The following is a 13,025-nucleotide window of genomic DNA, read 5'->3' on the forward strand; positions in this document are numbered from 1 at the left end:
GAAGACCACCACAGTGTTGCCCTGTGAAGATTTCTTGGTAAGACCTGGTACTGGGGATGTGCTCAGACAGTATTTGTGAAAGGAAAGGAGATCTGATGTGAGTCAACAGCTGTCCAGGCTGTACTTTACAGGACTGCGCTATGTGGGATAGTCCTAGAAGTCCTACAGTTTGAGCATCTGCCCAACATAGTCTAAAAAGCATTTGGAACAGGAAGGTGGATTAAAACCAGTCTTACTCCCATCTTTCAGTGGGATGTGCATTGTGTTCCTGTACTACACAGTGGGGCAGTACAGAACCCTCCTGTTTTAAATATACGTAACAGGAAGAAGGAACTGCTGGAAGTGCTTGTCCTAACAAGTAATAATTTGCTACGCCTTCTTGAAGGAGGCTGTGTACCTTTACGGCTTTCTAGCACAAAACCATAATGTTCAGTTTCCACCTGCCTTTCATTTGATGTTTGTCCTTCAGTGCAGCGCCTGTGTTGGTGGCATGCTGCGTTCCTTACAGCGCGCTGCATATGTGGCCTTCCTCATGCAGCAATAGCTCTCAGAGCTAACCAGAGACTGCCTCTGTTTCTTTTTTCAAAGACCGTCACAGCTTAGTAGTTTAATTATAGAAGTGGCCTTTCTTCCCTCATTCTTCTTGGGGGCAAAAAAAAATTCCCTTGAAAAACTGTAAAGAACATCTAATTGCAAGTCCCTTAACTAATAAGGATATCATCTACTAAATAAACTGGATTCCAGAAATAGGTAAGTGGTGTGTTTTCCTGGCACAGAAGACTGTCATATTAATTTGAAATTGCTGGAGGAAGTGGTTCATTATTTGGACTGTGATAGATTGCTAAGAAGCTTTTTTGCTACGGGCTATGAGAAGGAAACCTTCTCCGTAAACCTCCAGGAGCTAGCCACATCATTTTAGTTAGCCCTTCCCACTGCAGTTGAGAGTCGCCTTACAGCCATCTTCAAATAAACAGCCCAGTTCATACGAGATAGCCTAACTCTCTCTTTCTGGACACCTTCCTCCTGGTAGACTTTTTCACATAAAACAGAGGTACCTGAACAGGGTAGGCTTTGTAGCTGCATCATTAAGGAGAGAATTCATCTGCTTTTTTTTTCTAGTCACCATAGGCCCTGTGTTAGAGATGAGCAGGATTTAGGACATGGGGCCTCGAGCTGTCATCTCAGTGCCAGACTCATGTCCGGAATTGCGTATGGGTGGAGGCCAGTGGATGACATGGAAGAAGACCCTTTAGCTAAGCAGGACCTGCTGCAGCATCTCTCAGGCAGGCATGCAGAATCTGCAGTCCAAACACTAAAATTGTGGCTGCTGTGCCCTGATCAAGCGAGGAGTGTCTGCCTCTCCCAATTTTCCACAGAGCTGACAGACAAGCTTAACCAGGCCTTTGATAATTAAGGGGTGAAAACATCAAATCTCTAGACACAGCCATTAGCAGCTTTCATAGTGTCAAGGAAGCCAGGGTGTGATGGCAACGTGACAAACTGTGAGAATGTCTTTAGCTCATAGTGCGTGGGATTGTACGTGGGAGTGCTGGAATGAAGGTTAACGCATGAAGAGTGGAATGTAATGTTAGATAGAATAGTTCATCCTAGATCAGGTGGTGCAAGTATCCTTAGAAGATAATCAGTTCCTGCGTTGTCCAGATTACTGTAAACTGTCAATATCTCAATAACAGAGTACCCATAGATACAGTTTTCATCTTTCTGGGGCAGACTTATTGCATTTTTAATTCAGAAGAATCTCATTACTCGTACCCCAAAGACTGAAAAATGCTGAAACAAGATAAACAAGGAAGACCTTCAGCCCTTTTGCGGTAAATGTTATTTTTACTGTTATTTCAAAATGGATTTAATTGAACAGATGAAATTCTGTTCCAGAAGCCCAGCCATGCAGCTACAAGAAAGTGGAGTGATCCCATAGTTGATCATCTTTTTTTTTCCAGCTAAAACTTGTCAGAAGTGTAATTTTGTTATGACAGGAGCTTTTTTAAATTAAATATCTGCAGCCTGCTCTATCTGCCTAGGCAAGAACAGCATATTGGAAACTTGCAAATGAAATGAGATAAGACATCATTCAGCAGCAGGAGACAAGCCTGGCAGCAGCATATGAATGGAATGCTGATATTGTACTTGGCGTCCTGAGCGGTAAGAAGGAAACCCAGACTTTGGGGAGTCCCATAAACCCTCACAAAAGTCATTACCTGAAATTATACAAAAGGTGAATATAACGGTCTAGGATTTCGCACCAGCCTGAGAGCTTTTTTGCATGCTCCCAAATAAATGTTGTGGCTCTCCAAGGATGGTTCTTCCATTTTTAAGGCAATTGAATAACTAGCTAGATATCTAATTAGACAGCAACACAGAACTTAACAATTTGATTAAGTTATGACTTCTGATAGTAACTTACTGCATAAAAATACTGGAGGGAGGTCTGCTGGCCTTTGATCTTTCTTTCTTTATTCCCTTCTGCTGAGATATAGAATGTGACTTAGGATATGTGGTTATTTTCATTGGTTGTGCTACTGACAAAGAATCACCAGTCTGCAAAGTACTATGGTTATGTACTGTTCTTCACCCAGCTCAGCCCAAGCTAGTTTTTGTGAAGTGCAGACTTACATACCATTAGGTAAGAAGATGTTGAATATTCAGTGAGGATACTCTCTGTTTCTCTGTAGCTGCTGAGGTTGTTATCATTTTTATATAAATCAGTTTTCACAAAAGTGTTTAAAAACTGCACAGTTGGAAATCAAAAGTGATTCAACCTCATGTGGTTAGACCCTTAGACCTTTAGGTCTCTCTTGGGGCCACATCCACTTCTGTAGTGGTACTGTTGAAAACTAATGCTTTTTTTTTCCTTAGGATGTAGTCCTACATGAAGGTTTGTCTGGTAATCTGGGAGACCAAGGACTAATGGTTTTGACTAGGATAGGTACATGAATACATTTAACAAGTTAAAGCTGAAAAAGGAGTTGTGGGCTTAAGATTTGCATGCTTTCTGGTTTCTTTCCACTTTGTCAGCTGGTCTAATACAAGACAGAATCTGTCTACAAACACTCTGATTGTGCTAAAACATACATTTTACAATCTACTGTACCCCTTTTAGTTTCTCATTTGATTCCTTTTTTTTTCAAATTAGAGGCAGAGAGAAAACAGAGTTACTTTAAAATTTGTGCATTGTAGCCTGAGGTTTCTATTAGGATCCAAGCTACAGGAGACTGATGGAAATCAGGTTATTGCCTGAGAGCTGTTATTGTCCTCTGTGTTTGTTTTTCTTCCAATACTAGTGTAATATTATATAGTCAGCCTAGGCTGATCATAGGTACAAGAGCCTTTGATGTGGTAGTACAACAGACGCCATGCATTTTGGAATAAGATTTCTGTTAAAGCTTGCTGTATACAGTCATGGATTGGCTCATCAACAGTGGGTCAAGGATCAAAGTAAGTTTTCACCATACATTTTTCATAGCTCAAAATAGGCCTGATTGTGGTAGCCTTTTATTTATTTCATAAAAGGTCTATTGACATTTGATAAATGATTTTTTGCTTGGCCAGTCTGCATCATCACTGTGTCTTTCTAAACACAATGGTTAGACAGGTGTTGCCTAGACACCTTGACACCTTGAAATAAAGCAAACAAAATGTTTACATATTTTCACTATAACCTTCCCTATATGTACCTAACAAGCATCAATATCCTTCAAATAGCGTGAGGTAATTAATGTCACTCGCTTTTTGCCCCAGGTGACTTAGTCTTGTGTATAACATTCCTGAGTTACAAGTCAATAATGAACATTGACATTTTTTTCATAAAACTACTCAGAATAAAAATTAATCATCAGTAAATTAGTAGCTCTTGTTACATAATCAAGAACCTTTAAAACATCGATTTTTTTTTATTGTAAACCGGTTTTTAAGATTTATCTCAGCCTCACTTAAAGAAAGCCTAAAGATTACAAAACAGGGTTACTAGTGATAAAACCAAGAAACTAAGGAAGAAAGTAACATTTTTCTAGCACGTAAAGAAAATGAACAAGTGTAAACGGTTCTACTGTGTGACAAATGAGTGTAAATTTGATTTTCTTTCTACTTTAATAGAGAGCAAAACTGGGTCCCGTTATTGCCAGTATTTTTGATATTGTAAAAGCAACACTTCAAGGAAGAAGATGGCTAGCATGAAGAGTATACGTTTGCCTTAGACACATAAGTGTTTCTCTAAACTATCGTAATCTTATTAGATAATTCATTTTACTTTCTGGGATTATGTTCCAGTTACAGTATGTATAGATTTTGCCAGCAGCTAACTCACAGTTTTAATATTCTGTTCTGACTAGAACTTTTCAATATCTGCTGGTGATTTTATTCATTCAGCACCTAGCCAAATAGGGAGAATGCAGTGAAATAACCCTTTGATGGAAAGGATTATTAATTATAGGATTATACATTAATTATGGCTTTCAGCTTACTTTGAAAGACAAGGTGTAAGAAAGTTAATTTCATGCTCTCGTGTAGGCTGAAGACTCTCTCTGAAATACATTTTTGACTTTGTCTACCTGTATGCCCTACTTCTAGGTCCATTTCTGTTTCTCTGCCTAAATCACTGCAGCTACTCAAGGGAAATTCTGAGCTTATGAAATTATCTAATATGATGAGGTCATAGCATACCGTTTATCATAGAGCCATCAAGGTAGATATTGCAGACCGTGGATCTTATATCTATCTATTTTTCCTCAAATTCTTTGTTTATTCCATTTTCTGGAATTATTTATCAAGTATGTCAGTTTGCTTCTGTACAAGTGAAAATAATTTTTTATTTGAGGTAAGTAAGAAAGCAGCCTGTTGCGTCTCAGTGAATGTTCTTGAGCAATATTCTCACACGATTGTTTTACCAAGAAAAAATAGATTATGTTTAAAAAAAAAAGCCTTCTATATGTCCTTTTTGTTTCCTACTTCCTCTACAAAGGATTTGGACTCTATCCCACTAGTTCAAAGCAGGCATAAAACGAAAGTAGTCTGAAGATCGTATTAGCATTGGGAAATTTGTGCGCGACCTCTGTAAAAATTATGTGTATACCACTCTACACCCATGACACGCCTAAGGAAGAAAACACACTCAGGAAAGATTTGTAAAATGGTTGCACTGGGATGTGGAACACTATAGCCATCTAGCTAAAATTAGCCTAATGCTACCTTTATTGACTTTACTGAATTTCACTAATCTACATGCTCTCTGGCTTGGGGAACACAGAGAAGGCAGTACCATACAGCCACTTTTAATTAAAACATCAGCTAGTAGAGGCCATTAAAATCAACTCTCTGAACATAATCCCCTTTTCAAGCTAAACTTGCACTTGCAAGTCCTTCAGGTTTGGAAAAGACAAAGGATGCATTTGTGTTAGGAAGGCAGGGTTCTCCCCGCTGTAGGAGACCGCTGCATGCAGCAACTTTCTTTTCAAGGAAGGGTGTTCTCTGAATTTAGTTCAGCTGTGCAGTCATTTAAAATCCTTCTCACATAATGCATGATCTGCATCTCCATTGTGGAAGTATTGTCTGGAGTTTAAGGGAGCCTGAACTTGGCTACAGCAGAATGTTTTCTGTATTCCTTTATCCTCTCAAAGCCTCTCTGTGTTTTTTCTTTGGTAATTTTTCCCCCCCATTCTATGTTCTGCCTTTGATGAGTTGGAGAAAATGTTCTAGAGGACCCTGCTTGGGCAGGGGGGGTCGGACTAGATGATCTCCAGAGGTCCCTTCCAACCTCAGCCGTCCTGTGATTCTGTTTTGTCTAGATGTAGGTACTTCCTCAGTATATGCCCTGTTGTCAAGGTGCTATAGTTAAAATGAAGTATAATCCTGCTATTGCCAGAGCAGGGAGTTCGTTGAACTCTGGTTTGGACACCTTGCAGCAAACGGAAATTCACACTGACAAAAACGTTTACGGGATAGTTATCACAAAATGAATTGTTGTAATTGCTTCCTAATACTTGGTTCATCATTTCTGCATGGGCTTATTGTGGTCATTATCATCAGATGCAATGTAGGGCAATTAGATGTCTGCAGTGCACAGAGGCGAAGGTGAAAAGGTGGCATAAAGCCACGTTTGTTTCCTCTCACTTCAGCTGTACCAGACAGACAATGGCCCTGTTTACTATCTTGCTCCGAAGTGTTCAATGGTAGTTTGCAATGATCAGCAGAAGTTTCACAACTTTATAATTGCGGGTTCTTGCCAGGAAAGTTTGTGTGCTATGGTACGGGCAGGATGTAATTACTACTGTGATATATACAATAAATCCTTAAATATATTCTATATTACGATGAATATATGCCAAGTTACTCACACCTACTTCATTTGGGATGAATTTTCAGCAGTATAAAATGCTCTAGTTTAAATACAGGTAGCTAGGAGAGTTTCTCCACTGACTGACTCAAGTGACATCTGCAGTTCTAGTAATTCACAGAGTCTGGTAGGGAAAGGAATCTAAAGCAATGGAGAATTTGGTCCAGTATTCCTGTTTTATAATCGGACATATTATATCAAGTATAATTACATAAAGCATATTAGATAAGTAGACTGAAACTGACTTGGAAAACTGCAGCACTCAATGTGTAGGAAGTGTCTTAAAGAGAAAGCCTAAGATAGAGTCAGATTCAATTTCATTAACATTTAAGTTAGTGTTGAGGAAAGAAAATAAAGTGTATGCTAATGAAGTATGCAGATTTTGTTAATTGGAAAGATGTTGCAAGCACCACTAGGTGATTGTGAATCAAACAAATAGAGCCAAATGTGCTTTTCAATCTAAATAAAATTTCAGAAGATGTTTAGCTTGAAAAAAATCAAAACTGATTCAACTTGAAGAAAAGCAGTCAAAATACCACTTTTAGGGAGATCAGAACACTTGGAAAGCAGTTTTCTGCTATGAGATTTGCATTAGGGGATATAGGATGCCTTCTGAACTCGCTGCTCCGTATGTCAGGAGAAAAGTTCACTGCAGCTTGGTCTGGCATATCAAATCCCTGAGTGTGGTGGTACACTCCTTTTTTAAAAGCCCCCAGGGAGACCATATCTAGAATTTCATATCTGACCCTCAGTGACTGCAAGCCAGGCAGCTGCTGAGAAATTCTGTGTTCAAAAGCTTCCATCAAAACAGTGTATAGAAGGATAATTTGAGACATTGCTATTTATACTTGATTTAAGTTATGAATAAAGAAGAAATAATTTTATTAATTCTGAAAATACTTAAGGTGGGAAGAAATTGGTTAAAAATGTGTGGGTTTTCTTTTTCTTTGTCTGATAACCAGATTTTTAACTAGTCTTCTCCAATTCCTGTCAAGGAACATAGTTACTCCGTAGGCACAGTGATCCAAAAGCCTTTGAAAGGAAAAAGCAGCTCCTGGAAAGGATTTGAGGAGGGGAAATAAACATTCAGTATTTATGAACGTGAATTCATGAATGGACAGAAAGCCTAGGAGGAAGGTGTCCCCTTTGTGTCCTCGTAACTCTGTCATCTCTTATCCTATTTGTGATTAGAGTAAGGCATAGCCACAGTGAGAATTACCCACTGAGAATTAAACTCCATTGAACCTAGAGAGCATTTTGGATTCACAAGATGAACCCAGCATACCTGCTAACATTTAGTCTTTCCCTGAGCTGTGAAGGAAGATCGAGAAATAAGCACAGAATTCTGTCTGCTTTTCTGGGTGTGCTCTTCCTCCCTCAGGGACCCGTGTCATCAAGGTTTTGCGGTGTCCCAGATTCAACAAAAGCCTCCCAAATTACTGGAAAGACTCCATTTCAACAGGCTGTGAGTTAGGCTTCACAGACAGATTGAAACATCTGTCAATAAATTTAATCACTAAATCATCAAAATTTATTGTCCACCAAAATCATTCATAAACACAACTTTAAAAAAGGAAGGTAACTTTGAAAATACTGGTAATGTTTATTTATTAAGAGTATTAGTATTGCTAACATGTAATCTATGTTTACAAGAACTTACTATTTAAATTGTAGACTGAGTTATTTGACTACTGTAATAAATCTCAAATTGCCCAATTGCTGTTATTTCTTTCAAGTTCTGAATAGAAGTCACATCAATTTATTTTTTTGTCAGTAAAAGGAGATGAAATTTTAGTAATAATATGGGAATGTTTATAATACATTATTAGCAGTGCTTGTGAGCAGTGTGTAGCTGTGTATATACACAAACAACTTTTTCTCAAAACCTTCAGCGTATTTCTCTTATCTTTTCAGTAGCAACTAAAATATCTTCCAGTTCTATTTAGGAGTTTGGCTTCTGATTATATCAGACTTACTCATGTGTTTTCAAATATTAATACTTCTTAATACACCTATAAATATATGCTATATGAAGTAGCCAAAATAATCATGGATAATTCCTACCATCTTTGTATGACAGTGAATTAAATGTGGTGTGAATCTCAAGATCACTGTACAATGTATAAGATACAGTAGCAACAAGCTGCTACCAAAACACCACTGAGCATTCTTAAGTAGTATGAGAATTTAACAAAATAATTCTCATAAATAGGGATTTGTGGTGTTAACAACATTAAGGGATGGTAGCATCGCTGAGAGATGCATACATGCCACAAGAGTCAAAATACAGACCGTGCTAGCTTCCTTTCACTAATATTTACCTTGCTGCTACGCCTTAAAACAATTCATTTATCTTCCTAACCCCTTATCCAGTCAGTCTCTCTGTACATGCCAGCCCTTTTCTGAACATTATTTCTTGTCCAGTCTTTGTCTTTCTTTTGCCTCTACATTAATCCATCCTCTTCTTTCCTTGGCACTGGGAAGTGGGCCACAGAGAACCAGAGGTAATGACACTTCACTTCTTACCTGAAGTCACTGAGAGACCATTATTGGGAAGAACAAGTCTTTCTTCCCTGAAATGGAAAGAAAAGTTTTAGAGGAGTAACTACATCCTACATCTTCTAATCTTCCTGTAGTATACCACTATGTGGACTTCCTGCTGAAGCAATTCCCATCTCTGGTGGTTAAGCTCAGTTCAATGAGTGTCTTCTATTACTTTCAACTTACAGAAGAAAAGTAATTAATTAATTAAAAGAGTTGGTATATTGATGCTGTCATATAGATTGAGTATCTGTGGAAACACGGATAAAGCATATGTTCTGGAATCAAGCCATGATCTGTGTTTTTTCACTCTGAAAAGCTCTCGCGTTTGACAGTTCTCCAATTTTGGTTCTCTTCTGTCTCAGTTTGGTAGCACCTTAAGCACCATACCTATGTTTTCACTGAATATGGGCTTGAGAGGTCTGTATTTGAGTCTGAGCGGGTGATTAACTGTCTTGGGTATAAAGACAACATTGGAAATGCCCAACCTAAGCTACTGTGTCCTTCTTATGCTGTCTGTGCCAATGTATGTGATATACTACACAGTATACATGGTTCTTTGTGTTTTATTAAGCTGACAGCTGCCTAATTTTTCTTCATCGTGAAGTCTAGAACTTGATTGTCTATAGGGGACAGAGTAATAAATCACGGAAAGGCACTGGGGAAGTCACCACGATCATGTGGGTTGTTCTGCATCCCTGCTGTGAAAATCTGAGCTTGCCTTTAGCCAGCAGCTCCAAAAAGGGATCCTAAGGTGAAAGTGTTGTCACGGAAGTCAATGGGTAAGCTTTTTGTAGGGGTGTGGAGGAGCGTGAGAGATGATGCTTGCGAGCCCAGATTACTTCAGAAAACAAAGTAACCTCTGAAAGAATGAGAGAGACTTTCTTCATGTAAATGAGCTCCCTTAAGAAGTGTAATGGTTATCGGTGTATTTTTTGGAGACTACAGTATTTTGTTTGAGGACTTAATTACTAAAAACACTGAAATGAATTGGAAAGCCATCCAGCTGTTGCAAAACTCTATTCAAGAACGAAAGGATATGGAAACTAATTATGACTAGTTGCAGAGAAATTTCCCTCTGCACAATTAACAAGTGACAATCAACTTATCAACCTGTCAACCTGTGAAGCAAGAAAAAAAGGGTATTAAAGCAGAATATGTTGTCATGTTAAGATGAGATATCATCAGTTACTTAGGTCTGTGTAATCTTTCCATTTGTAAGGCACATAGCTGAAATTACTTCTGACCGTTACTGTAGTTTATATTATACTTTTAAAGTGATTTAAAATGTTTTTCCTCCCAGCACTTTTGATGAGACCAGTGGTCTAATTTCCCCAAGGCTGCCATTCAACCATGCAACTTGAGATACGATTATTGTTTACTGTGATTAAAAAACATCAAAGCATTGATTGCCTATTTCAAATTCCTTTACCAAGCTTATTTGAATCATTAACTACCCCATTGAAGTCACAATTCAAATTGTTTCTTTAGTCTGCTTTTCTATTTATCCTTCTTAAAGTAATATTCCATTCTCTTCATTAATTTTTAAGACTCGGTCGATTCAGCCAATACATGCTGTGAAATTTAACTGTTTATCTATTTTGCTTATTAAGATCTATGAAGTAAACATTTTTGAGATACTTGGAGGGGAACCAGAAATCTCAATAATATTGTAGAATAATAAAAGCAGTAAATAATCTGCCTCAGAGACCCTTAAATGGGTGGATAAGTATCATTATTCCATTTTTAAAAGGTCAATAAATTGAGGTACAGACAGCCCAGAGGATGAGCTCAGGGTCACAAAGCAACCTCGCAGCTCAGCCTAGGGTTAAACCCAGTCAGTGCTCTTTCTTTGGAATGAGCTGGCAGGTAATGCCACCACACTTTCCTCTGTCCTTCAGGGCATTTCCAGTCAGGGAAGGTCAGCTGAGGGACGAGAATTTTGATTGTGTACTGCTAGGAAAAAGTACACATAATCTAACACTTCATTTTTTAACTCAGTTCTTTTTTTGGGGAGCAGAATGTGGAAAATGAGGGTAAAAGCATCTGTGCTAAACTGGCAGACTGAGGTTTCTATTATTACTATGTACTGTAATGCTGAACTTGCCGTAGATTTCGTCTCTGCAAGAAAGAGATTTTATTTAACTAGCATTGGTCTTGAAGCCAGTTTCATTAACTTAATGAAAAATCTGTATGTGGATACTTCTGCTCGTCATCTTCTTCTGTAGTTTAATACTAACGTATTCTCTTTCTAATGAAACCAAAGCAACTTTAAGACCATTAACAGTCAGCTAGTTCATACTGTGATTGCAATTCCATCAATTAAATTAGATTTAAAACAATAGTTTTAAAAACATGCAAGATGGGGCCTGGCATTTGGAATATTACATAGCTGCATCTGAGGAATCACGTAAGAAATTTCTGGGGTCCAGAAATAACGATCTGATCTCCATGGCAGAGAAGCATTCTGTATAGGTAGCTGCTTTTTCAGCTTCTATGAACCACAACCAAAAGGAATATGGAAAAACTAGCTTTACCACAACCTACCTTTTAAATTTAAAAATAAATCTATTGTGTAGACACAGGAAGCAATCTCTGATCTAAATGTTTTATATATGTTTTTATATGCATATAAATGTTTTATTCTGGAGCTTAGGTACTATAGTGGTAAGATTATTAAAAATGCATGAGTAGTAGATACCTGTGGGGAGCTAACTGAAAACAGAGAGGTAGGGGAGGCAAAGTGCTTCTGCACTTGAGCGAGGAAGCACAGAACGCAAATGCAATGCACATTTAGTAAGAGGGAAAGAAAGACACCTAATGGTCAAAAAGAAATTAACAGAATACAGCACAAACCTGAAAGCAAATGGAAAGGCTATTTGCTATCATCGTCTTAAGCTGTGCTTCACTTGTTTGCCACGTACTATATGTATTGCTTCAGTTGTTTGCTGCATGCTATATATGTATATTATATACAGAGAGAGAGAGTGTGTTTATGTGTGAATACACGTATTTCCCACCGCAGACTGCATTTGGTTTATAAACGAAGCTTCAAAATGCACAATTACAAGAGCAAACGCAATTCTATTAATCCAAAACAGGAAAAACGTCCACTTCGTTTCAGATGATTCAAGCTGTAATTTTTATAATACATAATATGAATTAAAGAAGATGGTGTTCTCTCTCCTTAAAAAGATTCAAATAATGTAATTTTTTAAAAAATATAAACATCTGTAAGGTGTGACCTGAAATAATGTTAGCAATGAAATTAGTCTAACCTGTTAAAATCTAGGTCTCACCCCGACATAATCGCTCTTCACTGACTCAGTTTGCCTCCTCAGAAGAGCATTTGGTAACTAAACAGGCCTTGCCATCTGTCTTGAGCTCAAGGGTCTTCACAGTTTTAAAGATAGCAAATAAGTGCAAAATGAGATAGAGATGGATTTTCAGCATTCCCAGTATTGATGGGAAAAATTCAAAGACTCCAGGTAAACTGCAGGAATAAAACCAAAAACAAAACTACCAAAAAATAACAGCTTTGAGTTACGAATGAAAGATGTCAGTATCTAATGCATGTGGAAATAACATCGTCAAATACCTCTTCCCGGAATGGCTGTGTTGCAGCCATCTGGACATCTACCTGCTTTATAAAAACCTTGCAGCACCTCCTACATGGCCCTGTGTTCAACTAAATGCAGTTCATAACTTTTAGTGCATCACTTAAAGGTTTTCCAACCTTCGTGTAACAATATGATAACTAATACCACTTAATGCTTTTGCTAATATGTGTACTAGTATAAGACAAAGTCAGCATGTGTCTAGTTATGTACTGTCTTACAGATACGTTGCAGCAGGCATCGAAATAATTTAGGCTCTGCACCATATTCTTTGTTTCAGTAAAAGGAAACAGAAGTTACATAAATTGCATTGGAGAAGGTGAAGCGAAGAGGGACTGTTTAATCTTACGCTGGTGCAACCTAGACAGTGATACGATGCTCCTTTTTATTTATTTATTTATTTAATCAACTTCTAACAGTTATAGAAGAGTACCTGCCTTATAACATCAATCAGTTAAAGCCCATGAAGTTCCTAAGATTTGATTCTCTGTTCCAATATGCTGATTTCATGCCAGAAA

General features: G+C 37.9%; 1 protein-coding gene across 9 annotated transcripts in view; it reads left to right on the top strand.

The window, feature by feature from the left end:
• Positions 1-13,025, top strand: part of DLGAP1 (DLG associated protein 1) — a 414,683-nt gene that overhangs the window by 200,648 nt on the left and 201,010 nt on the right. Inside the window, exon 1 of one of the 9 annotated variants that reach the window (XM_068932275.1) lies at positions 2,107-2,163. The exons of the other annotated variants lie outside the window; for them this stretch is intronic. The gene's annotated coding sequence lies outside the window, so the exon portion shown is untranslated. Of the gene's footprint in view, positions 1-2,106; positions 2,164-13,025 lie in introns of those variants that run through there. 9 annotated transcript variants of the gene reach the window in all.

The sequence above is a fragment of the Struthio camelus genome, chromosome 2 (assembly GCF_040807025.1).
Source record: "Struthio camelus isolate bStrCam1 chromosome 2, bStrCam1.hap1, whole genome shotgun sequence".
In the NCBI taxonomy this organism is placed as follows: domain Eukaryota; kingdom Metazoa; phylum Chordata; class Aves; order Struthioniformes; family Struthionidae; genus Struthio; species Struthio camelus.